At 40.8% G+C, this 26884-nt stretch overlaps 1 protein-coding gene across 1 annotated transcript in view; it reads left to right on the top strand.

Moving 5' to 3' along the window:
• The first annotated feature begins 292 nt into the window (after window positions 1–292).
• LOC119647888 (putative phospholipase B-like lamina ancestor) overlaps window positions 293–26884 on the top strand; it is an 88507-nt gene continuing 61915 nt past the window's right edge. The window contains exon 1 of the mRNA XM_038049186.1: window positions 293–801. The gene's annotated coding sequence lies outside the window, so the exon portion shown is untranslated. The remainder of the gene's footprint in view (window positions 802–26884) is intronic.

Raw genomic sequence — 26884 nt, 5'->3', positions numbered from 1 at the left:
TCGCTAATTGGCGTATGAAGTTTTGTTTACAGAGTTGAGTGCGAGAATGTCCATAATCATTGGCAATTGATGATCCATAAATGCCTTTCACATGCAAGATTTATTGTTGGAGACATTTCTATTAACCGTCAGCCTATCAACCATCCTTCATGGACATGTACATTCCATACCTATATACTTGGTACCACATAGAACCCTTCAGGGAGTCTGCACCTTTCGCCTGTGGACGCACTAATGCCTCACTCCATTCTCTGTTGAGAAGTGATCGTGCTAACAAGTCTTCATTTCCACTTCTTTGTTAAGTCTTCTATCGATCGTTGTGGAATAGAAAAGATAGATTTACAGTGCGTTTGCGCGTTCAAGATAGACTCAATTAGATAAGATATAGACGGATATCTGGAATTGGGTGCTTAGAGTCGAATACACTAAGCTGGAATCAATTAAAGTTAATTACAAAGCCAGAGTGGCATTAGAAGGTTCAGTGCCAAGTGTACAGTGAGAAAAATCAGCTCCAGTTTTCGTGTATAGTTTTCCTAAGCAGTGAAAGTGCTTATCAAATCCTTTTGTTGTTCCCAATGTAGTCCTAGTAGTGCGCAACACGTGCTTTGTGAAGTATCGTGTTACAAGTGTAGATGTAGTTGAGTCAACATACTAAGATATTTAAAAAAAGATATATTGAAATTTCTTGAATTTACAAAGTAATTACTCGTCAAAATATTCAACTTCCAGTTTTAGTTTTCCGGTTAAGATAATTTAGTAAAAATATCGAAAACGAGGTTCTGTGTGCGACTCCATTTGAAGGTATGTTCCAGGCAATATTCAAACAAATCTAATTAGCCCTACTGAAATCTAATATCTACAATAGCAATAAATATTCTCGCCGTTCTATTTTTCTCTATAATCTCGAGATACACGTGAGATACACGTTCAAGTTTTTGTGTTGTATAGCAGCACGCTAGCATCGCCAGTGTAGGTCAGTCAAATAGAATATATGAGTATCGCTTCCACACCCCCTCTTGATATCAATTATAAATAGACCGGGCAAATATTCACGAGCAAATCATATGATTTTTATGAAAATTTCCGAGAAAAATTTGAAATCTTAATGAAATTCTTGGAAGTCAATTTATATTTTGAAATATTTGGAATGCCAAAATATTCAAATTCTTCAAGAAAAGCTCGAGATCTGGGATTTCCCGACTAAAGATACAGCAAAATTCGACCTTTCGGACATTTGGATGAAGTCTTCAGTCTTATTTTATTATGTTGCTAGGCAATTTCATGTGAAGCGGACCAAGTTCTTGTCTAGAATATTAATTGAATGCCGACGAATCTTAAATAAAAGAGATTGCCAGCAGAACGATTGAAGATAGTAGCTATTGTGGCATGCAGTGATAAGGAAACTTTGAAACTGTTCGACATCTTATTTACTATTCAAATTGATATGTTATTTTACGTCTATTGAATATTTCGAGTACTATCCAGAAAACTTGTCTTGTTGCCTATTTGACTCAACTTTTTTTTTGTGTTCACTTTTAATCTTATCAATGGCAGAAATTTATGTCGAATGGGAAACTGTGGCTGCCGTTGCTTCTATTATAATTTTATACGGGAACCTATCGTCGTTATGATAGATAAAATTTGCGGTTTATATTTGTTATTTATTCGGGCAAGGTTCCAGAAGCTCACCCATAAGCTGATCTTCCTGAAAAATTGAAAGTCGAAGATTGCAGGAATGAAGGGTTTTGTATGACTATTTGGGTGCGCAATGGTTTCATTTGTACATAGCTTGTAGCATACATTCACGGAGAATGTTACACTTCAATATGATACTTTCACTTTTTATAGCATTGTTAATAGCAGTAAGATTTCCACCAAGTTTTCCAGTATCATGTTGTATATTGAGGACTATATTAAAGTAACATTTTGTGATACAAGAAACGAAGTTAGGGGGACTCTAATAAATTTACAAAATATCGTAATATACCCCTATTTGATTAGTTATCGGGATAGAGAGTATTTTCAGGCTTAGATACTATACACAGGTGCCACCATGATTTTTCTTTCGGATTTTTCGGTTAGGGGGTTGATGAGAATAAGCCTTGAGTGTGGCTTTATTCTAGCTCCAGGGAAATCCCTCATCTCTCTCATCATCAACGGCGCAACATCTCGTCTAGGCCTGCCTTAATAAAGAACTCCAGACATCCCGGTTTTGCGCCGAGGTCCACCGATTTGATATCCCTAAAAGCCTTATAGACTTTCCGGACTGGATCATCCTCATCCATACGGATTAAGTGACCTGTCCACCGTAACCTATTGAACCGGATTTTATGTAGGCTACGGAATCGTCCATCCTCATGTAGGGGGCCAAAAATTCTTCGGAGGATTCTTCTCTCGAACGCGGCCAAGAGTTCACAATTTTTCTTGCTAAAAACCCAAGTCTCCGAGGAATACATGAGGACTGGTAAGATCATTGTCTTGTACAGTAAGCGCTTTGACCCTATGGTGAGACGTTTCGTGCGGAACAGTTTTCATAAGCTGAAATAGGCCCTGTTGGCTGCCAACAACCGTGCGCGGATTTCTTAATCGTAGCTGTTATCGGTTGTTATTTTCGACCCTAGATAGGGGAAATTATCAAAGGTTGTAGTCTCCTATCTTTATTCTTTCCGTTTGACCAGTGCGGTTTGATGTTGTTGGTTGGTTAGTTTTTGGTGCTGACGTTGCCACCATACATTTTATCTTGCCTTCATTGATGTGCAGTCCAAGATCTCGCGCCATTCGCCGCCTGCTCGATCTGGATGAAGGCAGTTTGTATGTCTCGGGTGGTTCTTCCCATGATGTCGATATTGTCAGCATAGGCCAGTAGTTGAGTGGACTTAAAGAGGATCGTACTTCTTGCATTTACCTCAGCATCACGGATCACTTTCTCGAGGGCCAGGTTAAAGAGGACGCATGATAGGGCCTCCCCTTATCGTAGACCGTTGTTGATGTCGAATCGTCTTGAGAGTGATCCTGCTGCTTTTATCTGGTCTTGCACATTGGTTAGGGTCAGCCTAGTCAATCTTATCAATTTTGTCGGGATACCGAATTCTCTCATGGCCGTGTATAGTTTTGCCCTGGCTATGCTATCATAGGCGGCTTCAAAGTCGATGAAAAGATGGTGCAACTGTTGTCCATATTCCAACAGTTTTTCCATCGCTTGCCGCAGAGAGAAAATCTGATCTGTCACTAATTTGTCTGGAGTGAAGTCTCTTTGGTATGGGCCAACGATGTTCTGGGCGTATGGGGCTATCCGGCCTAGGAAGATAACGAAGAATATCTTATAGATGGTACTCAGCAACGTGATATCCCTATAATTGCTGCACTGTGTGATATCTCCGTTTTATGTATGAGACAGATTATGCCCCTCTGCCAGTCGTCAGGCATTGATTCGCTGTCCCATACTTGGCGTAAACGGTCGTCTCTATATTTAACCAATTCGGCTGTAATTCCCTCGGCTCCTGGCGACTTAAGCCGATTAATTGCACGGACTGTTTCTTCTATACTTAGTGATGGCAGCATTTGTTCATCGTCTTCAGTTGGCGGGACCTCCAACTCGCCGATGTTCTGGTTGTTCAGTAGTTCATCAGAGTACTTAACCCATCGCTCCAATATGCCCATTCTGTCGGAAATCAGATTTCTCTCTTTGTCTCGGCAGGGTGAACATCGAGGTGTATAAGGCTTCATCCTGCTGACTTGTTGGTAAAACTTCCGCGCCTGGTGCGGTTGCTCCCTGTACTTTTCGAGTTCACAGACCTGTTGGTTCTCCCAGGCGTCCTTTTTCCGTCTGTGAAGTCGCTTCTCCGCTCGACGGAGTTCGTAATAAGTCTCCGCGCGTGCCCGCGTCCTTTGAGAATGCAACATTACTCGGTATGCGGCATTCTACCGTTCCGTAGCTTGCTTACATTCATCGTCAAACCAGCCTTTCCGACTTTTTTTGCGGCTGGGACCAAGTATGTTTGTGGCTGTTTTTATCATAATGTTCTTCAGATGATTGTGAAGATCATTCGTTGATGCTTCATCTCTAGGATCCCTGTTGACTGCGGTTATTGGGGCATCCATTTCCCTCTTGTAGGTATTGCGGAGGACTGTGTTGTGGATGGCTTCAGTGTTAACTCTCACCTGATTGTCAGAGGGGATTCTGGGTGATATTGTTTGTCGAGCTTGGAGCACCATGACAACGCGATAGTGATCCGAGTCTATATTCGCCTCCCTATTTTGTTCTGACATTCATCAAGGTTGAGAGGTGCCGGCGTTCGATCAACACGTGGTCAATTTGGTTTAAAGTGAATCCGTCTGAAGAGGCCCAGGTATGTTTGTGGACCGTGTTCCGGGCAAACTAGCTGCTTCCAACAACCATTCCGTGTGACACTACTAACTGAATAATCCGCAGTCCGTTATCATTTGTATTTTGATGTAAGCTATGGGAGTCAACGTATCGCATGAATACGGGCTCCGTCCCTACTTGGCTGTTAAAATCCCCAAGTATAATTTTGATATCATATCTGGGGCAGGCTTCGAGGCTTCGTTCTGTAGGGGCGTGAATGTTAATGTGGCTTATATTTCTAAAATTGCCTCGCAAGCGCAGAGTGCATAGCCATTCGCTTATGGTTCCAAAGCCGATAACAGCAGGTTTCATTTTTTGGCTGACTAAGAAACCTACTCCGAGCACATGGTTTATTGGATGGTCGCTATAATAAATGGTGTAGCGGCACTTCACCAGGAAACCGGTCCCTGTCCGTCGCATCTCTTGCAACGCTGTTACTTCAGCTTTATATTGGAACAGGGTATCGGTTAGCTGCTCAGCAGCATTCAGTCTGTACAGGGAGCGCACGTTCCATGGAAAAATGCTCAAATCGTTATTCCTTTGTCGCTGCCCGGTTCGTCGTTGTTTTATTCGTCCAGTCCGAGGCTTCTGTTGTGGCTTCGTAACAAGTTGTTTTCCATGTAGGGTTGTCAGCCCTACCCAACCCCCAACCTGGAGGACCAGTTGGTACAGTTTGTACCGTTTCAGGTGCCTGAGACTCGCCTTCATTCTTTTCCGTCTGCAACTTTTCGTTAAGAAAGAGCTCCCAGCGATCACCACGTGGAGGTGGAGATAGGGTTTAGTAATATAGTTGTTGGTGTTGGTTCAGCAGTCTTTATGCTCCATCGTGGGTACCAATCCACGTTTCGTCCTAGGACCTATACTACCCTTTGACCACCAAATGAGAAAATTACCTTATTCGGCGAAAAAACAATTGCATATGTGAGGACGCTCTTTATACTCAATGTCGAACGATGTCAGTCACTGCATGGTTGGGGGTTCACAGTGTCAAGTTTTCCATTAAAGTTCGTAACATAACAGGAGATAAACGAGTACATGTAACAAGGCATACTTTGTTTGTGCATGTGAATGCGTTGAAAAAGGGGTTCATTCTCTAAGTAGTCCATAATTTTCGACGTTCGTCCTTCCTAATGAAATATCCTGGATTCGCTCAAAAACCGCAGCATTTCCATTATTAGATGAAGTGCTGCCTGTTGCATTTGAAGTGTGCTAAGCTATGGCATTCATGCAGGATACAGCATATTAAAGATCAGGTAGTGAGTTACATCCAGCACTCATCCCACAACACCGCTACCTATTTTCCTGTTTTTCGGCAGACCAACCAGAAACAGAAAGAGCTTGTTCATAGGCCAACGCTAATCGATCATCCAGGTTGCCATTCTCAAAATCGCACGGGCTTCGGGCTGAGAGATCGTTTTATATTGCCCTAAACAGAAAGCCCAGAACAACTGAAGAGGTGGAAAGAACACTTCATCAGGGTCCTTAACCGTATTTCATCCGGCGAGGTTCCTTCTCTTGTGGATGAGATGGCTGGTCACAGAACATGCAGATATGGATTGCTCCTAGAAGCACAAGAGAAATCATTTCGGCCATCAATGCACTCAAACCGAGCTGGGCTTGACGGACTCCCTACATAATTATCGCTGCACCTGCAGTTACTGCAGATCTCCTGCATCCACTCGTATGGGAATCTTGGGAACGCGAGATTTCTCCGAGAGAGTGGAAGAAGGGGATGATCGTTAAGACTCCAAAAAAGGGCATCCGAATGTGAATTTGACTGGAGGGGATTGGATTGGAGGTATATCTGCACGCTCCCTGCCGTCGCAAAAATAATACCCAAAATAATCCTGTAACACATCAAAGAACATCTCGAAAGGATCCTTTTGTATTGACCACATGAACACCCTACGGATTATTTTGGAACAGTGCTCGGAATTTAGATCTTCGCTGCACCTGCTCTTCATCGGTTTCAGAGAAAGCTCTCGATAGCGTGGATAGGGAGTGCATCTTGCGTACTCTACATAGGAGGGGCATTCCGGAGAAACTAATGGGTATTATCAGAGCGACATATGATGGCACAAAATGTCACTTACCGCGCCAAGTTAAAATCTCGGAGGATTTTGAAGTTCAAAGCGGAGTCCGCCAGAGTTGCATCTTATCACCGATATTATTTCTTCTTGTTATCGGTGGCGCTCTTCATGCTGCACATGTAAAGTAAACTACTCAAAAGCTCCAAGGTTTCGTTAATATCTGTCTGCTTCGTATCATCGGAGTACGCTGGCCTGACACTATTTCAAACGAACAACTTGGTCGGCGCCCAGGCTTGGCACACGTATGCGATGTGATGGGAAAACGGTGAAAGGGAAAACAGGAAGTGGCGGTGGATAGATCACAATTAAGGAGGGGGGACAATTGCACTGCGGGCTATGCCATGCAGTGGAATGCACTCTCCCAAGATGACCGAGTGAGTCGTCCCAAGGGCACTTGAAGCAGAACAATAGAGGAGAAGTGCAAGCATCTCAGGAAGTCGTGGGGGATTGATTTCAGGTAACCACGAGCGATCGCACGCGCTACACTCCACCAAGGGGTAAATAGTAACCATATACAATATATATTACCAGATTATGGCTTGCCATTATCCTCTACATATTTTTTCTAGCGGGAGTTTAACTCCTTTACATTGATGTCCCTTAGATGGTGATTCCAAAAAGATAACAAACAATAAATTCAATGGAAAAAAAAATCCTTCGTATATCAAATACGTTCTAAACACACCCCTCCCCCTTGCTAAACTCTCACGTACGGACGTCACGAGACCCATCAACGATAGTACATATTTATACATAAGCCTGAAAAACATTAGGAAAAAGCGGGCCTCCCTTGAAGTTCCATGAACAGTTCCTTCTCAAGAATTTGTCAATGTTTGAACTAACCATAACAAGTCACCTTAATGAATTCTGGTGAAACCTGTTTTCCGAATAATTTTCTGAATGAAAATTCAACGTAACCCACTAACATGATAATTGGTTTAGATTTTCTTAGAAAACTCGCGGAGTACTAGGGAATTCTGTTATCATTCTAACTACAAACAAGTTCACAAGAAACGGTATCTTTTAAGGGTAAAACTAAAACTTCCTTAGCTTATCAGATAATTGGGGGAATTTAAAATTTCGATAATAGAGTCACTATGATATTGGGAGTATCTTGCAAGTGAACTGATTGATGGAGTGTTTGATAAATAAGATTCCAATGAATTGAAAGATACTATTTGAGTAGAATTTCTGCAACAAGTTGATTAAGAGGCGTAGTTTATGCTAACTGTAGGACTATTTATTCACTAAGTCTAGGCTTTGAAATTCAATGAAATAAATTTCAAAAAGTTAACAGTTGCAAGGACTTTCAATTTGACCCGTGGTGTATCGGAACCTACACCGCAAATGTATCGAAAGAAAGAAAGAGTCAGCAGCAGCTGGAGAACTCGGACTTGGTTCGTTGTGTAGAAGAAGACTCTTGAACCAGGGAATCTGGAAATCTGCAGTTTTCAAACAGCGCCGTCATCTATGTTCAAATGTCTTTAGTGAGAGTATGGTTAAGGACAAATTTCAGATCCATTACTGTGTGTTATAACATCACATGACTGTTGTTTTCATTGCGTGATTTCATCGGACGATGCATTCCAACATTAGTCGGTGATGTTTTTGATGTGATATTGCATTGGCACAGAATATAAAAAAACACTACTTACCACTAAAGTAACTCAATCATCACTTTTCTACTGGTGGTGATTGTGATGTTGTGATTCCTTATTATATTTGGATTGCGTTCGATGAGGTGGTATTACACTTTTGTAATATTAGGTAAATTATCTGAGGATGATCCAGCCCGTAAAATCTATAAGGCCAGTATCTACTCTAGAAAAAGAAAACGTAGCCTGCCATAAAAACTGATTTGCATAACTTCCCCCATTTCCTTTTTAGACCCTACAAAGCCTTTCGTGGTAGAAGCTTAAAAATGATATTATATATCAGAGTTTATAGTCTGCTGATATAATTCTGACTTTCTTCAACTTTTGCTTTTGTTTTCGATTTTGAAAGAAATAATTTCTACCACGAGTGCTTCTTTCTTTCTCTTCTTTCTCAAAGATAGTATGTAATTAGCGAAATCTTGGGTATTTGGAGTCTCCAATACAAAGTTTCGGAATTATGAGTTTTTGTAAAGTTTCTGTTGTTCTGTTCATCACCCAGGTCTGTTGAGGGGGTAGAAAAAGGAGAGATTCCTCCCGAACCTGAGGGCTCTTTTTAGAAGGACTCTTGCGAAAATATATTGATTGCCCTGATCTCTTTTGTTGGGGTGGGGGATAGTGTCCGCAAAATTCTCACCCTGGGCTCACATTTTCATTACAATTTGTTGTAAAGCCTTGCAAATGACCATGAAAGAAGTTTCTCGGAATAAGTTTCTCTAAAAATGGACACTTAAATTTTTGTAGAAAAATATCGAAGGTACGAAGGTCAGTGTTTCTTAGGAATTTATTTGAAATATGTGAATCTTATCATCTTTAAGCAGACTGCTATTCGAAAAGCTTTCGAAAGATTTTTCTTTTCGTGTGAACGAATGGACTTAAAAAGGAAAAAGTAGCATTTTATCAAATATCTCCGCTCTAAAGTCTCTTGTTGATGTAACTAACGGTGCAAAAACGGTGTGATCTGTCTGTTTATCTGTCACACGCACTTTTCTCCAAAACAGCTAAACCGATCCGAAATTTGGTGAACATATGGGAACTATGAAATGCCACGCATACAGTGGGTGATATAAATTTACGTACAGTTTAAAGGGGGGCCCATACATGTAAAGGGGGGATGTAAACATTTTTTTCATCGGATATAGTCATGTGGGTATCGAAAAAAAGACCTCAATTAGTTCCGATTAGTTTCCCATCTGATATTAGTTTTGACATGAATTGCAAAGTGCGCGAGTAAGGAGTGAAAATGTACACACTTAAAGTGAAACAGGACTCATTTTCGGAAACCACCCAACCCAAAAATCCGTGAAAAATCAGGGTGGTGTGCTTAGGTGAAATCTAGGCCTCAAAATATGTCCCATTCCGATATCTGCTCAAATAAACCTACTAATAGTATATTACCGGCTTTTAGAAATTGACTAAAAAAATCCCCCTTAAATTCATTCTAGGACTACCAAATTTCGCACCAGGACAATATTTCGTATACACATGTCAAATTTCATGGAAATCTGGCCATTACCGTTAAAGTTATAGCAGTTCAAACTTATAAATTTCATGTGAACTTACCGCATCATAAGCCATACCAATAAGATGCTGACGTCATAATAGTAGCCCTTTTTAAGGTTTTGTGTATACAAACATCGTTTACAAATCGATTTAATGTCTGTCCGTCTGTTTGTTGGGTGTGACAGATTTACTGAAAAACGGCTAAACCGATGTGTGTCCCTCTACATGCAGCAAGTGGCGTCATTTCGTGTTGAATTTTAAGGGGGACTCCACATACATGCGAAAGGAGGGTGTAAATTTCATTTTCACAGAACATGATCATATGGGGTCTCAAAGGAAAGGGCTCAATTAGTACTTTTCGAAACTGATCCTTTTTCTGATATTGGGTGAAACCTAGGGGAGGTAGGGCACAAAATGTGTCTCCCAAAAAGTGAAACCGGTTTCGTTCTCAGAACCTACCCAACCGAAAAATCTGAAAAAAATCACAGTGATGAAACTATATGAAATCTAGGCCCTAAAATACATCTCACTCCGATATCTGCACAAATAAAGTTAATAGTAGTATATTACCATGTTTTGGAAATTTACCGGAAAGTCCCCGCCCCCCTTTAGCTCATCCCAGAAGTACACAATTTGGCATCAACTTAGACGACATTTCCGGATAGCTGAGTGGTTAGAGCGCAAGGCTGTCGTACGGAAGGTCGCGATTCAAATCTCACTGGTGGCAGTGGGATTTGTATCGTGATTTGACGTTGGATACCAGTCGACTCAGCTGGGAATGAGTACCTGGGTCAAACCAGGGTAATAATCTCGGGCGAGCGCAATGCTGATCACATTGCCTCCTACAGTGTACTGTAGTGTACCGTCACGGTCTTGAATGAAGTGCTCTAACACACTTCAAGACCCTGATCCAATATGGATTGTTGCGCCAACGATTATCGAAACGAATTTTTTTTATTATTAGGCAATCGATCCGAGTATTATTAACAAAGTTATAGGAGGTCAAAGTTTCACATTTCAGGTAAAGTTATGGCACCCAAGACATGTATGACGTCATCATCATATAAATTGAACTTATATGAATGGCAGGGTCGTGGGAACGTTTTAGTTTTCCTTTTTGATTTTTTAAGTTACTTGCATTTTAATGTCAAACTTCCATGCACTCATCGCTTCTCACATTTTCTACTTTTTCTTCAGCCTTTGTCCCGTTCACAAGCGGAGTCGGCTCGTGATTGGTTTCGCAATTTGACTCTATCAAATGCCTGATCTGGATATAATCGCGAGGCTTTTAAATCCACATTCATTGTATCAAGCCACCGTTGTCTTGGCCGGCCTTTTGGTAGTTTACCATCTAGTTCGATGTTCAGACCAATCTTGGCAAGTGAATTCTCGTTAGCGCGAATTACGTGACCATAGCATCGAAGACGCCTCTCTCACAGTTTTTCTACGATTGGCGCAACTCCATATCGATCGCGGATATCCTCATTTTGAATGTGTTGAAAATCTGTCACGCTACGATTCCAACGCAATATCTCCGCCTCCATATCCGCAAGACGCCGTTTATTGTCTTTTATTGTAGGCCAACACTCAGAACCATAGCGACAAGGCGGAAGACATTGCGGTAAATTTTAGATTTAGATTTAGGATTTGACATGTTCGTTGATACGTCGATCACAAAGAACACCAGTTGTGGAACGCCACTTCATGCAGGTTGCCTTAATGCGTTAAGCAATTTTATTACAGAGTTCTCCATTGGATGATAGCATCGACCCGAGATATGTAAATCGCTCAGTTCTGTTGGCAGCAGTGACATGCCCAGAATGCTATCAGCCAATGGAGAACTGCGTTATGCTCCTCATATAGGGAAACACAAAATCTTTTATACCTGAAGTGTCAAGCTTCCGCTTTCCCGACTTGTTTATTTTATTTTCTCCGTAATTTCTTTAAAAATGGGCAAAAATTGTTAAATACACTTCGATTTATATAGGAGTAAACGTTCTAGTAAATTCACTCCTTAGCCTTCGGGTCACCCTAAACTGATTGGCTGAAATTTAGGAAATCCCAAATCCCGATTGTATAGTTGGGATTACCGCTAAAAATATAAAAATAAAGACAGCCTCAATTGGAGTCAAGGCTCCATTTCCTTGCGATTCTTAGGCTCAACTGGCAAAGTCACATGCATTTTTCTTTCAAGAATAGAAGTATCAATAGCGCTGCCGATGCCCATTGCCTGACAATTTTCGGGAAGCTGGCTTTAGATTGCGAACTCTTGGCTGCTTTCGAGACAAGAATCCGCGTCCTACATGAGGATCGACGAGTCCGTAGCCTACACAATGACGAAATCTATGAGCGATACCATGACCGTCCGGTTGTGGATAAAATCCGACTCAATAGGTTACGGTGGGCGGGTCACTTAATACGTATGGATGAGGATGATCCCACCCGGAAAGTCTATAAGGGCAATATCTATGGTAGAAAAAGAAGACGAGGCAGACCCTGTCTAAGATGGAGCGATGGCGTAGGCTTTTAGGGATATCGAATTGGTGGACCTCGACGCAAAACCGGGATGTCTGGAGTTCCTTATTAAGGCAGGCTTAAAACGGATACCGGTTGTTGCGCTGTTGATGATGATGATGATGGTTTTAGATACTGATGGCTTTGCACGAACACCATTTGGGACACTTTCACCTGCCCGTATATACTTACTACATGCATGATTTCTTTGATTGATCCACCGACGTATCCTGTTTGTCAGTAATCCTGTTTGTGGTCAAGGAATGTTCAGAACTCGAGAGATCCTATAATATTTCTCCGTTTCTTCCGAACAGAAATCAGAACCTAAAACGATCCTTTTTTCGGTAGTAGCATACAATTTCCTGGATCATTATTTCTAGGTTTTATTGCTAACTGAAACTATGTTATCTGTTGAACTCTAAGGCCTTTTAAGAGTTGTATCTATATACTTGAAAAAAGAACCGTTGCTTAGACCTTACAAACCCTACTATGTTATCTGTATGTGTTTCCCCCATTTCCGTGGCCAGGACTTTTCTCGGGGGCGAGTTCAAAAATTGCAGTAAAAAAGAGATAATAGGGGACCCTCACAATTTTCATTCCGGGTCCAGTTTTTATCTCAGACCTGAATGGTATTTAATCGTTCCAGCAGAAACGTAATCGGTTTTTCCAGTTTTCACTGTGACAAGAAATGGAAATTGACTCACTTTTCAAAAATTTCATAGTATTATATGAATAATGGGGCCTGTCGGACCTGATTGTGATATCAGGCACGAATGTGTGTCAGAAAAAAGTTTACATAAAAAGGGTCGAGAAAACTATATTTCAATATATCCTCTTTACTAAATGAAGCACTTAATGACCCTGAGGAAAGGACGCGCTAGCACCAAACAAAGAGTCGACTATCGTCCATCAAAAATACCTTCATAATGAAATACCTGAGTTTATCATCACTTAGCTACTGGCTAATGAATGATACCACGCCAACATACGAGTATCATGACAGAAATATAACTCATATTGGTGCATAAACGTACAGTTTGACGTAGCCTAGACTTAACACCCCTAATAATAGTACGCATGTGATAATAAAATATTTACCCATTACTTTGGTTGATGCGTGAAAGACTACTTGCCGTTGTGCGGAAAGCATCATCGTGACACAGCTGGTAAATAAAGAAGGAAATGGGTTATGGAAATACGAGTATGTGAACTTGATAATATCTAGAACGACCTTATCAGTACAATGGGGAAATGTTAGCATTTTACGACATTACGCGGTATCAACGTCATAGCTTTTACTTCCGGGGAAACCTTCTACTAAAAATAGAAAGACAGAGATATTTTCCTCCTAGACAGAGTCAATATGTAAAGATTTAAAAATAGAAGGTGTAAATAGATGCGGAGAATCAGGTGTCATGCTCTTTACTTTCACATTCAAGGGCGCTTTCTTGAACTTTCTGAATAACAAAGGTAGGTCGAACTTGGTCTAAAAAGTTTCGTTTCGGTTGAATTGTAAGTTTTTCGAAAGGTCTATCCTCCACTCCAGCTGGAACCAGAAATTTAGGCAATAGATACTTGTCATTCTCAGAGCTAAAATGGTAGAATTTGGATGGTCCTTTTTTGTAGTATTCTGTTTTTTATTTCAAATGCTGAACGCCGGACATCTGTAACTGCTTATGATATGGTCGATGTTACTCTCCTGTGTTTCTCTGCATGAATGCAGTAAGCCCTTCTTCTCCGCATCTTCCGTAGAAATTAGACCTATCATCTTGCTTGTACAGTTTCTCGAAATGTGTCAAAATTCGAGGCATTTGAAACACCTTTTTGGCGATATCTTTCAACGCGAATTTTGCCAACAGCAACCGCTTTTTTTCGCTACTTTAAATGGCAAGGCTATTGTGGCCATCTGATTACCACCATATGTGTCTGTCTGTCTATCACACCTTCTGTCTCAAATTTGGTAGAAAGAAGGGGCCTATGAGTGCCGTTGCATGCAGTGAGTAACACAGTTCCACGTAGACTTTAAGGGGATCCCATACACGCAAAACGGGGATGTCAATTTTTTTCACTTAGTATAATCACTTGGGGTGTCAAATGAAAGGTCTCAATTAGTACTTTCCGAGCCCGTATTAATTTTGCCATTGGTTGCAAAGGAGAGGAAAGCGGGGGTCCGAAAAGGGTCATTTACTTCAAGGACCTCTTCTCAGAAATAATCCAACCCAAATATCTGAAAAAAATATGGAGGTCAATGCAGATGGTATCTAGGTCTCACAATACTCCCCATACCAACACATATTTAAATAAAATATTTAAATTATTAAATTTATATTAAAAAATATTTCGAGTTATCACATTCTCGGCAAATGCCGGATTTTAGCTAACGATCCTACCTACTTAAATTATAAAGGGGCGGTCAATGGGAGAATCCGTCGAGAACTCCCCGCAACATCGAGCACGTATGCAGAATGGTATATTTCTGCATGGTTTGAACCAGACAGGACCCCAAGGGAAGCCGTGAGGGATTTAGGTACAATACCTGTAGCTGACAATATTATGGGAACTACAATCACTCCCTCGAGACGTCAAATTCGTTTGATTTCCTGAGCCAGTATCTCATAGTTCATTTTCTTCTCCACGTATTTCCGTTCAATGTTGCTAGTATGGGAGATAGCAACATCAATAATATACGCGGAGCGACCCGTCTTGTCAACTAACAACTAGATGTCTGTCTCGGGCATAGCTTGGAAGTGGAGGTCACCAATGCTATGTCTCACATGCGGCTCGTTTTGGCCTTAGTGGATGACTTGGATTATACAATTATCTAATTCAAATTCTATCCGAATATTACGGCTGAACATGCCCACTATTCGCAACAGACTTCTAATGTGGTCGTCAGTATCAGCATACAACTTGATGTCATCTAGTTTTAGTTTAGTTTATTGGGGGGAGCCGCAGCTCCGAGCACTCAGGCCATTGTTAGGCCCATTGTACTATCCCTGTAAATCGCCTATTCAATGGCTTCTCGCCTACGGCGTTCACAGGCTTTAGCGAATCTGGGAACATTCTTCATTGAAGAAAACCTTGCCAAGGTATCTTTGTCTGAGATCTGAGGTGGTCGGGCAGCTGCATAAAAAGTGCAAGGCCGTCTCGTCCTTCTCCCCACATTGGGTGCACATAGCCGAAACCACCACCCCAATCTTTTCCACATAGTATTTTAAAGAGCAGTGTCCCGGTAAAAGCCCTACTTGGAGTTTCATTTCCCACTTCTTAAGGGACAACAAAAATGCCGCTCTAGTGTCCCTAGGCTATTTCACGAGGATTTTTGCCTGCTCGAAGAGTCCAAATTTCTCCACTCGGCTGCGTGAATCCTTGCAATTTCACACTTCACGGTAGACTTGACAGTGGATGGCCGGATTCTAAAAGCTGATTCTGGTCCCACCATTGTGGATCCAGACCCTCGGCGAGCCAGTCTGTCAGCCTCTTCATTACCAGCAATGTTAGAGTGTTCCGGCACCCACATCGGGAATGTTTCTTTAAGTCGGCCAAGTTTCAGCAGGATGACAATGCCACACCAACTGGCTTGATATGTCGTTGCTGTTTAGTGCTGATAATGCAGCCCGACTGTCGGAACAGATTCGAATGATGCGACCCCTCCATTTTTGCCACAAACATTCTTCTGCTGCCAATAAAATTGCATATATCTTCGGCTGGAATACGGTCGTCATTTTTCCGAGAGGTTAAGCCAGTTCCATAGCCGGATTTTCCGAGAACACCCTTGCGCCCGCTCCGTTTTCTAAAAGACGCGTGGCCATTTATCGACCATTTTTCTCTTTTGGTGATTACGACAATTTATGTCTTTTTGAATCTGTAAACCATATGATCAGGGCCACCTGATGTTTGCCAAGAAATTTCCAAATGGACGCATGACCGTATGATTGGCTGCCTTTCCACGCGCTAATATTTTTTTTTGGGGGAGTAGGGTAGGTGAATGCGTTTACACACAGAGTGTTAGACTCCCGCAGCAGCACGCTGGCGGACTACCAACTAAACCCTGTCATCAGAAAACTAGCTTGGAACCGTTTGACACATTACTTCGGGCTAGCCCTGCCACTCTCCCCGCTTTGGGAGCCTTTAAGTCAGGGAATTCCTTTCACCAACGGGAGGGGAGGGGAGGAAGGGAGTTGTTGTTAGTTCAGGGAACCCCTTACTGTCCGATCACTCCGCCGGTCGAGTTCAATCTTCTTCGCTATAAGAAGAGCCCGAACATAATGCACAATACGATTCCAGCTGCCAGCGCTCTTCAGCATCTCTCTGACAATGTTGTCTGGGGAGAGCTCCCCTGTGTCTGCATAAAGCTTCTGACGAAAGCTGTCCCACCTCTCGTAAAAGAAAAAGGTATGGTCCGCGTCGTCCGCCACTCCATTGCAGAACACACAATCAGGAGATCGCGCCTTCCCAATCCTGTGCAGGTAAGACCGAACACCTCCATGCCCACTTAGAAGTTGGGTAAGGAAGTAATCAATCTCACCATGCGTTCTGTTCAACCACGGGTCTAATTTATCGATGAGTCGCGCAGTTCATTTGCTCCTTGGCTCATATTGCCAAGAAAGTTGCCACTCGGTAAGGGTCTGTTGACGTTCTTCACGGGCAACCATCTCGCTTAAGTTTTCGCCTTTACATTGTAGATAGCTTTACGTTCCTTAGTAAGGAGGGCAACGGGGATCACTCTCGCGGTCATAATCATGGCCGGTTTTGAATTAGTGCGATAAGCAGACGCCACTCGCAAAGCTCCTCGCCTCTGCACTTGAGCGAGGCGTTTACGATGCACCAGCATCAGCCCATACCTCCGCACCATAGAGAAGAACCGACTGCTCTCATAAGGAGACGTCTCCTAGTTGATATAGGGCCCCCGACATTCACCATTAGCCGACTCAAGGCCGCGACTCCAGCTGCTGCTTTAATTTGCTCGAAGAAGCTCATCTTCGAGTCGACCATTAAACCAAGGTATTTAGCCGCTGGTTTTAACTCTATAGTCAACTCGCCGATCGATATGGGACCCAGGGTCGGGATTCTCCTTCTGGTCAAGATGACTACTTCGATTTTTTCCAGCGCAAGGCTGAAACCATGAGTAGTCATCCATCCGCTTACCCGTCGCATCAATATGCTAAGCCTGCTTTGCGCCTGTTCAACAGTGCGTCCGGCAACAAGTGCCGCAACGTCGTCTGCATAACTCTTCGGGCATATCGAGTCTCATTAGACTATCGTAGGAAGCGTTCCAGAGGTCCGGTCCTAAGATGGATCCCTGTGCGACTCCCGACGTGGTTTCCATCCTCCTTTGGCCCTCTAGCGTCTCATAGAGCAAGAGATAGCTTGGAACGGAATCTTACGAAATTGAAGGCTTTTCTGACATCAAGCGTTATGAGGAGGACTATCCGTCGAGATCGGTAGCTGTGTGCCTCAGCTCGATGAACCGCATCTACGACCTCCATAACAGCATCCGAACTGCCTTGCGGATAAGTCCCCGGCAGCACGGATCGCTTCAGCGAGTCTACTCCTTATGAGCTTGTCGAGCACTTTTCCGGCCGTGTCAAGCATACACAGCGGTCGGTATGCAGACGGGAGCTCCGGGTGCCCTTTATCCTTACTAATCAACGCGAGTCTGGCCAATTTCCAGCGACAAGGAAAAATGCGCTCCTTCAAGCAGGCGTTGAATACTTCAAGCAGAAATTCTGACCGTTGGCGGAACACTAATAGTTTTAAGCCTACATGCGTCGTTAGCTGCTTTCCGGTTTACCTCCAAATAGATTGGGGGTAAATTTAGAAAAGCTTCAAGTGTCATGGTCGGCGTACTACTCATTGAAGTCTTAGCCATTGACGGCTGAGCCTTCTTTGCAGCTATTTGAGCCGAAGAATTGGGATCGTCAAAAGACCGTTGCCGCTTTGGTTTGCCCCTAGTCGCAGATGCCCCACACGATCCTTTCCGTTCAACATTGGCACAACCCGGCGGTTGCGTTTTGCACAAAGGCAGCCTAGACTCAGGGTTCTCCATTGAAGAGCCCAGGGTTGTGCTTTCGCTCAGGGTTGGATCGTCATGATAAAAGTGCTTTTGATATCTTTTGTTTTTGAAGTTTTTCCATAGTTGGCTACCATGGCCTTTGTTTTATCGGTGAAAAATAAGTCGATTTCGCAGAGACCCTTTTTGCCGAGACAACGCTAGTCGATGCTAGGATCGCTTGGTATCCAGAGTTCACCATTCACGACCCCATCTTAACCCCTGGGACCATTCAGCCCCCGACACGGTAGTCACACCTTGGCTTGGGGTTTTGATTGCCGCTTAGCTTCAGGTGTCACCTCTGGTTTCCCGGAGGATCCTCATTACTGAACTACCTCAACACGACAAGGTAGGTAATCATCGAGGGAGATGGTTTAGTAACTCTATTATTATAGTTATGCTATGTTACTTTTATCTTTATGAAAAAACCATATAATATGAGAGAACACTATGTCGATTGGCACTGAATTTATTGAAAAACCACTATCAGGTCATGACTTTGCCACTATTTAAAAGCTCACATTGCATTGTGTATCTCATTCATTCCCGAGATGTAATGATGGTCACATGAATATTTCTTACGTAAAACAACAATTAAACATCTACCACTTAAACCACATCACCAATTGGTATTATTACTATTATCCAACATCAACATTCGTTCTGTGATCTCATCGATCTCTCAACTATCAATGCCAATTTGTTAGGTTGGATAAGACAAAATGTTCTTCCAGTTGCATCAAAATATTGTATCTTGTTGTATGTATTATATATCTAAAGAAAAAATATCAATACGACTGTGCAGTGTTGCGTAAACAGGTCATCACAACTGAGAATTGTGCAGACCAGCATAATTGCTATTAAATAATTGAGCGATGGAGGCCTTGGCTGCATAATGCAGCCGCAGCGTAATGGATGGTGTAAGATTGTCGCATAGAAGTTGATGAAATTATTATTTTTGTGTTGCATGTACTTTGATCGTAACATATTGTTGATTCGCGTAAGATTTTCAATACAATATGGGTTAGGTCTTAAAATAACATTTCAGTTTTTGTTGATATGCAAGAATCAGAATAAGTTGATGACTGGGAATGACGGAAATATCTAAGATGTTTTTAGTTGATGCAAGCACTTTTAATTAAAAATGTGCAATTATATACTTTTTTGCATTTACCTAGCACATTTTCTGTTTACTTTTTTGGGACAGTTGACTGCTTCAAGGATAGAGTTACGCCCTGCAACTATCTGCCAGTGATTCATGTCTACGGTCCTCATCAAGCTCCCTTTCCTGAAATATCTATCGCATACCAGCATTCATTAGCAGCGATCATCGGGTTCTAGTTTGAACTACAAAAAATTAGCTCCATGGTCTATAATCGCGAATGATATCTTCCCATGACTTTTGGAATTAACATCGTAAAGCGAACTAAATTAATGGCTTTAGACTCAATTAAGTTCTGATAGAATTTATGGTGAATACCGTCCAGTCTGTCAGTTTGTCATAAAGATTCTACTTAAGATTGTATCACACTCTGTTATCCATCACCATGGTAACATCCAAAGTTCACTACCCTGAGCGAACAAGCTCATTGTCCTGAAGGGCCTGGAAGTCCACAATACAATGAACCCTTCTGAATGCAGGGAGAATAACCTCCTCTAGACATGCGTTAGACGCAAAATTTCGTGGAAGAATGGTCCCACAAAAAACCCCTAACCAGACGATTTGATATCATTTCAATATTGAATTTCGTATTAAGTACAAGGTTAAAGTCCTTTCCGAGCACCACTAGTGGTCCTTTACAAGTCGCTCCGCAACAACAAAAAAATCCCAGAATTGGTTGCCGTCTACCACTTTACATTTTTCGCATGCGAAAAAAACTTGTGGCTTCTTTTCTACTCGGAAAGTTTGTTGATCTGATATTCTTTGTGTCGAAAGTTCAAATACTTTTGATATCAAGGATCTTTTGCCTTGTTAAAAAGATGCATGGAAGACGTGGACAAAATGGATTATATCGAATGCTTGCCGATCGTGGTGAATGAGTCTGAAGTGATCATGTCTGGCCTTCAAAGAGTCTCGTTCATAGTAACCGCGACCAAACGATTTAGGGGTAGTCTCGGATCTCGGAAAGAGAATGTATCTTGGTTGCCGGCAGATACTTGTGTACCCATGAAGGTTCATTATCTTCAATGAGGGAATTGTATTGTTGCTATTTCCGGTTAGACGACTAAAGCAGATCACACACAGCGGGTAGGTTTTTTTTGTGGTCTTCGACTAGCATTCCATGGGTTTGGAATGTTGGACATGGAGTTCTGGATTCTGGTAAATGGGAAACCTGAATTTGATACAGGTAAATTAGTTGTCATCATAATGACTGTTTTCATTATTGCGTGTGTACCAGATAATGTTTTTGTAAGGGCAACTAGTATGGATTGATTTATAGAAAAAAATTGGAAGTAGATATTCTCATTGTAATTTAAAATAGGCTCTTCATTCAGAGGGGAAGGGATTCGTACAATTGTTCCTACCAGGTGGGCTGAAAAGTACGTAGGTTGTCATAGAAAAAAAATTTGAGGGCGATACAAGGATTATAGAGGTAAAAAAATTTTTCGAAAACATTTTTATAGTTCGATTTGTCTTTAGCCTGAAAATAGGCCTGAGTTTCAGCGATTACGTCTTCATGAGCGCTAAATTTCTTGAGGTCTGAAAAAGATCGTTGGGGCCAGATCTGGAGAATACGATAGGTGCGGAAGCAATTTGGAAACCCAATTCATGCAATTTTGCCATCATTTTCATTGATTTGTGGCACGGTACATTGTCTTGATGAAACAGTACTTTCTTCAAAGTGGCCCGTTTTTCTGCGATTTCATCCTTCAAACGTTTCAGGAACGCTATGTAATGGTCACGGTTGATGGCTTTCTCTTGCCAAGATAGTTGATGAATATTATACCCTGCGCATCCCAAAATACTGATGCCATAACCTTGCCAGTAGGCTCTTGCGCCTTTGTACGCTTTAGAGTCGGTTCACCAAGTGAAGTTTACTGAAATGACGATCGTTTTGATTCTGGTGTGAAATAATGAAGCCATGTTTTATCTATTGTCACATATCGACACATAAATTTGGGTTTTTTCTATGGAGGAAGAGCTTCAAGCGTTGTTGTTTTTGGTGAATTGTGAGTTCGCCCACTTTGAACAGAGCTTTCGCATATCCAAACATTTATGGACGATATGTTCAACACGTTCCTCTGATATCTTTAGAGCCTTAGCTATCTCGATCAATTTCACTTTCCGGTCACCCAAAGTTATTTTGTGGACTTTTTTGATATTTTGGACGGTAACAGCCTTTTCGGGGCGTGCATCGTCCTCGGTGCTCATTTCGCCTCGTTTAAACTTAGCAAACCACTTCTTAATGGTTGATTTTTCCAGTGCAAAGTCCGAATAATGTTTTTCAAGCCAAGCCTTGATTCCAACAGTAGTTTTTTGCCAAAAAGCAAGCTTTATTAACACACGAAATTCCTTTTTATCCATCTTCTTCAAACTAACAAAAGTTACTTCACTCAAAATGCTCATTTCCACAAAATAATAGTCCGACAGGTGTCAAATTTGGGTACGTGTCTTTTGAAGTTTAGGGTTAATTAAAAATCATATGGATTTAATACTAGCAGCGCCATCTGTGTGTTATCCTATGAACTTTTCAGCCCACCTGGTATAATGCAAACAGTTGGTGACAATGCAAAAATTGTCATGTACTGTACTTATCTTGGCTTGTTTTATACTATTACAGCTGGCGGTTTATCTTTGTAAGTGTTTATGTGAAACGAAAGGTTTCGTTGCGGTTCTCCCCTTCGACCTAATTCCAGTCAACCCGTTAGCGAGTGCCATCCCCACGTACTCGAGCGATCGCACGTGAGTATACAAGGGACTCATTTGAAGTGGCAAGTGCCACGAAGCCGGGAGATGGCCCTCTGAGAGCATATGCTCCAGGAGAATTCCTGGAGGCTGTGCTCTCGGCCCGGTTATTTGCGGTTGGCCCTCTTGTGGGAGTTTAATGGTGGTTGTGGTTTTCCCTACATCGCGGGCAGAGCATCTTGCGAGGTCAAGCGTGAAGTTGCGCTGTGGAAAGCGGGCGCGCACCCCTTAGTTGCGGCAAAGGTGTTAGATAGGCGTTGTATCCACTGGTATGAATACTGAGCCTGCACACAGTATAAATCAGTGCCACGCTGTACCAGTCATTGCGGGCTCTGATTGTGGTCTCCAAATCAATCCGTTTTTGAAGAGGGCCGTAGGATTATGCCTACACAGCAGGGATTTAATCTCAGCGCAACTGAAGTCGAAGAAGCAATAAAACGATTGAAATCGGGGAAAACCACAGGACCTGACGATATCGCATCTGAGCTCCGAAAAATGAAGAGGTGGGACCCAACACTGTGGCTCTGTGAGTTATTTAATCGGATAATTCAAGAAGGATTAGGAACAAAGTACCACAGTTTCAATTTAGCCCGCAGAATGTTGAAATTACCGTCCGATTTGGTTACTTTCCCATACCATGAAGATTTTTGAACTCATTCTTGACAATCGTATTTGAGAATTCGTTCAAATAACCGTGGAGCAAGCCAGATTTTTCAAGAACTACGAAACTACTGCCGCAATACACCCTGCGCGGTTGATCATGGAGAAACCCCGTGAGAAGCATCGCCACTCCTTTTGTTCTTGTTATAGACACTGTTACACGGGACACCCAACGTTCAGTGCCCTATATACTGCTTTATGCAGATGATGTTTTCTTAGCGTCTAATAGAAGAAATGATCTCGAGCGACTTGACCAAAAATGGAATGATTGCCTCATGCAACACAGTCTCAGATTGAATCTGAATAAAACTGAATTTTTGACGACCAATCCCAATGAAATAGGCGCAATCACTCCCAATGGCAGTGACCTGCCCAGAATTGAACGATTTAAATATCTCGGGCCAATGCTATCAGCCAATGGAGAACTGCGTTACGAAATTGCTTCACGCATTAACGCAACTTGGATGGTGCTTCACAACTGCTGTTTTTTTGATCGACCTATCAACGAACGTCTCAAATCTAACATTTACTGTAGCGTCTTCTATGGTTCTGAAAGTTCGCCGAATATAAAAGACAATGAACTGCGTCTTGCGATAATGGAGACGAAGATGTTGCGTTGGACTAATGGTGTGATACGGTGGTGTGTCGCATCCGAAATGAGGATATCCGCGATCGATTTCGGGTTGCACCAATCATGGAAAAATTGCGATGGTATGGTCGCGTAATCCACGCTAATGGGAATTCACCCGCTAAGTCGATGGGCCAAAAGGCCGCCCGAAACAACGGTGGCTTGATACGCTGGATGGGAATTTGGAATCCTCGCGATTGCATCCAGATCAGGGTTTTGATAAAATAAAATGGCGAAACTCCAACCCCGCTTGTGAACGGGACAAAGGCGGAAGAAAAAGAAGAAGAACAGCATTCAAAAAGTAACGTAAAAGGTGGACGTCAAGTCAAAATAGCAACATCTAAGTCAACAAGGGATAATACGAAATTCCTGCGTTTAAAAATAAAAATTCCAAGCACATAGCCTCATTTCAGTAGTTTTTCTGACTTTTCGGGACTTTTGTCGGGATTATTGATGACGAACTTTGCTGATCTAACATTTCATCTCTGGAAACAATTCATTATGAATTTCACTGTTGTTTGATTTTCGGGATTTCCACACAGATTTTTCCCAGCTTTTTCAACCTCGTATCCTATATTTTTTCACGCCTACACACTTGGCTATTACTGAATGTGGTGTATGTGTTCCATTTAAATTTCCTAAAATTTTCCATTTTCAAGTTTCTATGCTGTCGACTTGTTTCGGAAGACTGAGAAGAATGTCAAAATTAAATCTAAATATTTATGATCTCGATAGAAAATATCTACATTCAACGTACAATTTCAGAGATAATCATGGGTCGATTGTCAATTATGAATTATAAATTCTCAAATGGATGCAATATAAAACTATACTACGGAAAAACTTTTCTAGGCCACTTCTAGTAACATGTTTGAAGCCTGTTTTTCGTATTCAATGAAAAGCTAAAATTCCTAAGACAGTAAACAGCAACTAGCAAATCTTAAACTATTCTATCTGAAGTATTCAAAGGAGTTTCTCGTAGAAAATCAATCAGGTTTTTCAAACATTTGTTCATCATAAAAAGATCTAGAACATGAAACTTTCACGAAGGCCACCTTCTTTCTCGGTACTGATAAAGTTTTACCCGGTATCAGTTATCGTTTTCCAACTGTTTATATATTTAATATTCAAATTATTCAGTCCGGTATGTTATATATTATATTCTGTTAATCAATAGAAAAAAACATTTTTCCCTATAATTTCAACCCTGTGATCCGTTTTAAATTTCATATTAAACTAGTTGAAAGTTGACGCAGAAGCCCAAGCAAACAAATTAGCCAAAGTAGTCCAGAAAGATTAAAAGATATTCAAAAAAAAAATCTTTTATGATAATAATAAATTAAATAATATTCCTTTAGGCACTTAATTACAATTCAGAAAAGCTTTTTGAAAAACATAATCCCTAGAGCAACTTTTTTCCGTAAACAAAACTATATAAGCTTGAAAACAAGTTGGCGATAAAGTTCCAATTTAAATACAATAAATAATACAAACTTGAACCAGTTTAAAGAAATTCAAATGTAAATCAACTGAGTTAAATGTTTTAAAGTTACGCACAGACTTCAGTTACATACGAAGCATTTTATTGTGTATATTTCTTATTAAATGCATGAAACATTCAATTGAACTAAGTTACAAATTGAAGAGTATTTCAAGTCAATATTTAATAATGTAATTTGAGAAATGAATTTCATAAATATTTTTATTCAATATAAATCAATATCCGTTAGTATAGATACTTAACATATTCATACATTTATTAAAGTATGAAAATCGGTTTTGTTATTCGGACGAACATTTTTATTTACAAATAATATTTTAGCTTTGATATTCTTTGTTTTTTAAAACAAATTTGTCAAGCATTGATTTACTTAGCGATGGCTATAAATTGTATTTATATATTTTTGTTATTCAAGTACGAGTACAATGAGCACTGTCATTTATTGTAAATTGAACATTCTTCGGACTAGGTTGGCATCTGCAATAAGATAAATTCATTCCAAGAAGGGAAGGTAATCTTGAATCTGTGTTTGGGAAATTATTAAACATTTATTAATTTTTTTCATATTTTTATTGCCACTCATTTTGGGCTTATTCTGAGCTGTACAAGGCAATGTTAGTATTTTTTGATAATCCATTCTGGCTATCGAAACTCCGTTTGCCCAAAGAGATAAAATATAAAGACAAAAGGTTGTACAAAAGGTGTTATTAGTTTTATCAACACTCATTGATAAAAGAATAAATAATCATAGATAATATAAAAATTTATCTCCGGAAACTTGTGTTCCTCCAAAGTTGCCAATTTAGAACCAAAAGAAATTATTTACTTAAGCCACCATGAAATTTTTGCGAAGCCAACAAAAGTCCACTTTCTAGCCTGATTTCTTAAATTCTGTTTTCCTGAAGTACACACATAAATTACAAAATAGTAAAAAATGCTAAATACACAAATAAACATTTTCTTTACTTCTTACTTCTACAAATAAACTATTTTAAACTTCTTGAAACACGCTTTTCTGCTAGATAATTTTGTTAACGTTCGCGGATAAGTGCACAATATAAGTATGTACGTGTTGTACGTTTGTGCATCTATGCATATAAAGTATTTGTATGTATATAGTGGGAGCAGAAGGTATTCCTCATCGTGCTTTGTTTACTAGAAAATTTCATTTGGAAATGTGTAGAAAAAATTGTTTATACTATCACCACGCGATAAGTCAAAATTTGCGGTTGAATAATAATAACAACAATAGATTACTGGTTTGTGTAATGAACGTGGGATTGAAAAAATATTGCAGGTAAATCATGTGTGTTTTAAATTTTTTGTTCTGCTGCTTGCACATGACTTAAACGTTTTTTTTCCGTAAAATAGAAGCGTTTCTTTGGAATTATCAAGATATTTGAATATCCTCTGTGGATTCTTTTATGGAGCATCCATACAATTTTTTCATATTATTATTATTTTTTCATTAATACTATACTTCAGTTCCATTATCATCACATGCAAATTATAAGCTTACAGCGGCAGAGCAGCACAATGATAAACCCCAACATCCATGACAAACCGTGATTCGAAGATTTGTTGTTTGATTCTATAATATCCTCCCATCTTCCAGGCACAAAAAGAGTTCCGCGCAAAAAAGAACTGTGTTTTCCAAGTTTGTATTTAGACATCCATTGTTTGAAATCCTGATAAAAATCTAATTGCTAGTTAGCCAAGGCATTGCTCATTCATTAATCTAAAAAACGTTAGCCAGATGGATCAATATCTGTTTAGTGAACATAGTGGATGGGGTAAAATCTCTCAGTTTATCCCATTGAAATAGTTTAGCCATTTTTACTTTTTAATGAAATGCAAGCATAGCCACCATAAAAGAACATTCTAAGCAGACTTATGTAAAAATAAACGTCAACGTATTCCATGAAATGTTACATGCCTGCTTTGCATTACTTCTTTCCATATTTTGCTAAAGTCAACGGGATTCGTACCCAGTGAAAACCACATCATATAT

Source organism: Hermetia illucens, chromosome 2 (assembly GCF_905115235.1).
Source record: "Hermetia illucens chromosome 2, iHerIll2.2.curated.20191125, whole genome shotgun sequence".
NCBI lineage: Eukaryota > Metazoa > Arthropoda > Insecta > Diptera > Stratiomyidae > Hermetia > Hermetia illucens.
The sequence above is the reverse complement of the archived record's forward strand: the minus strand, read 5'-3'. Positions and strand labels throughout refer to the sequence as shown.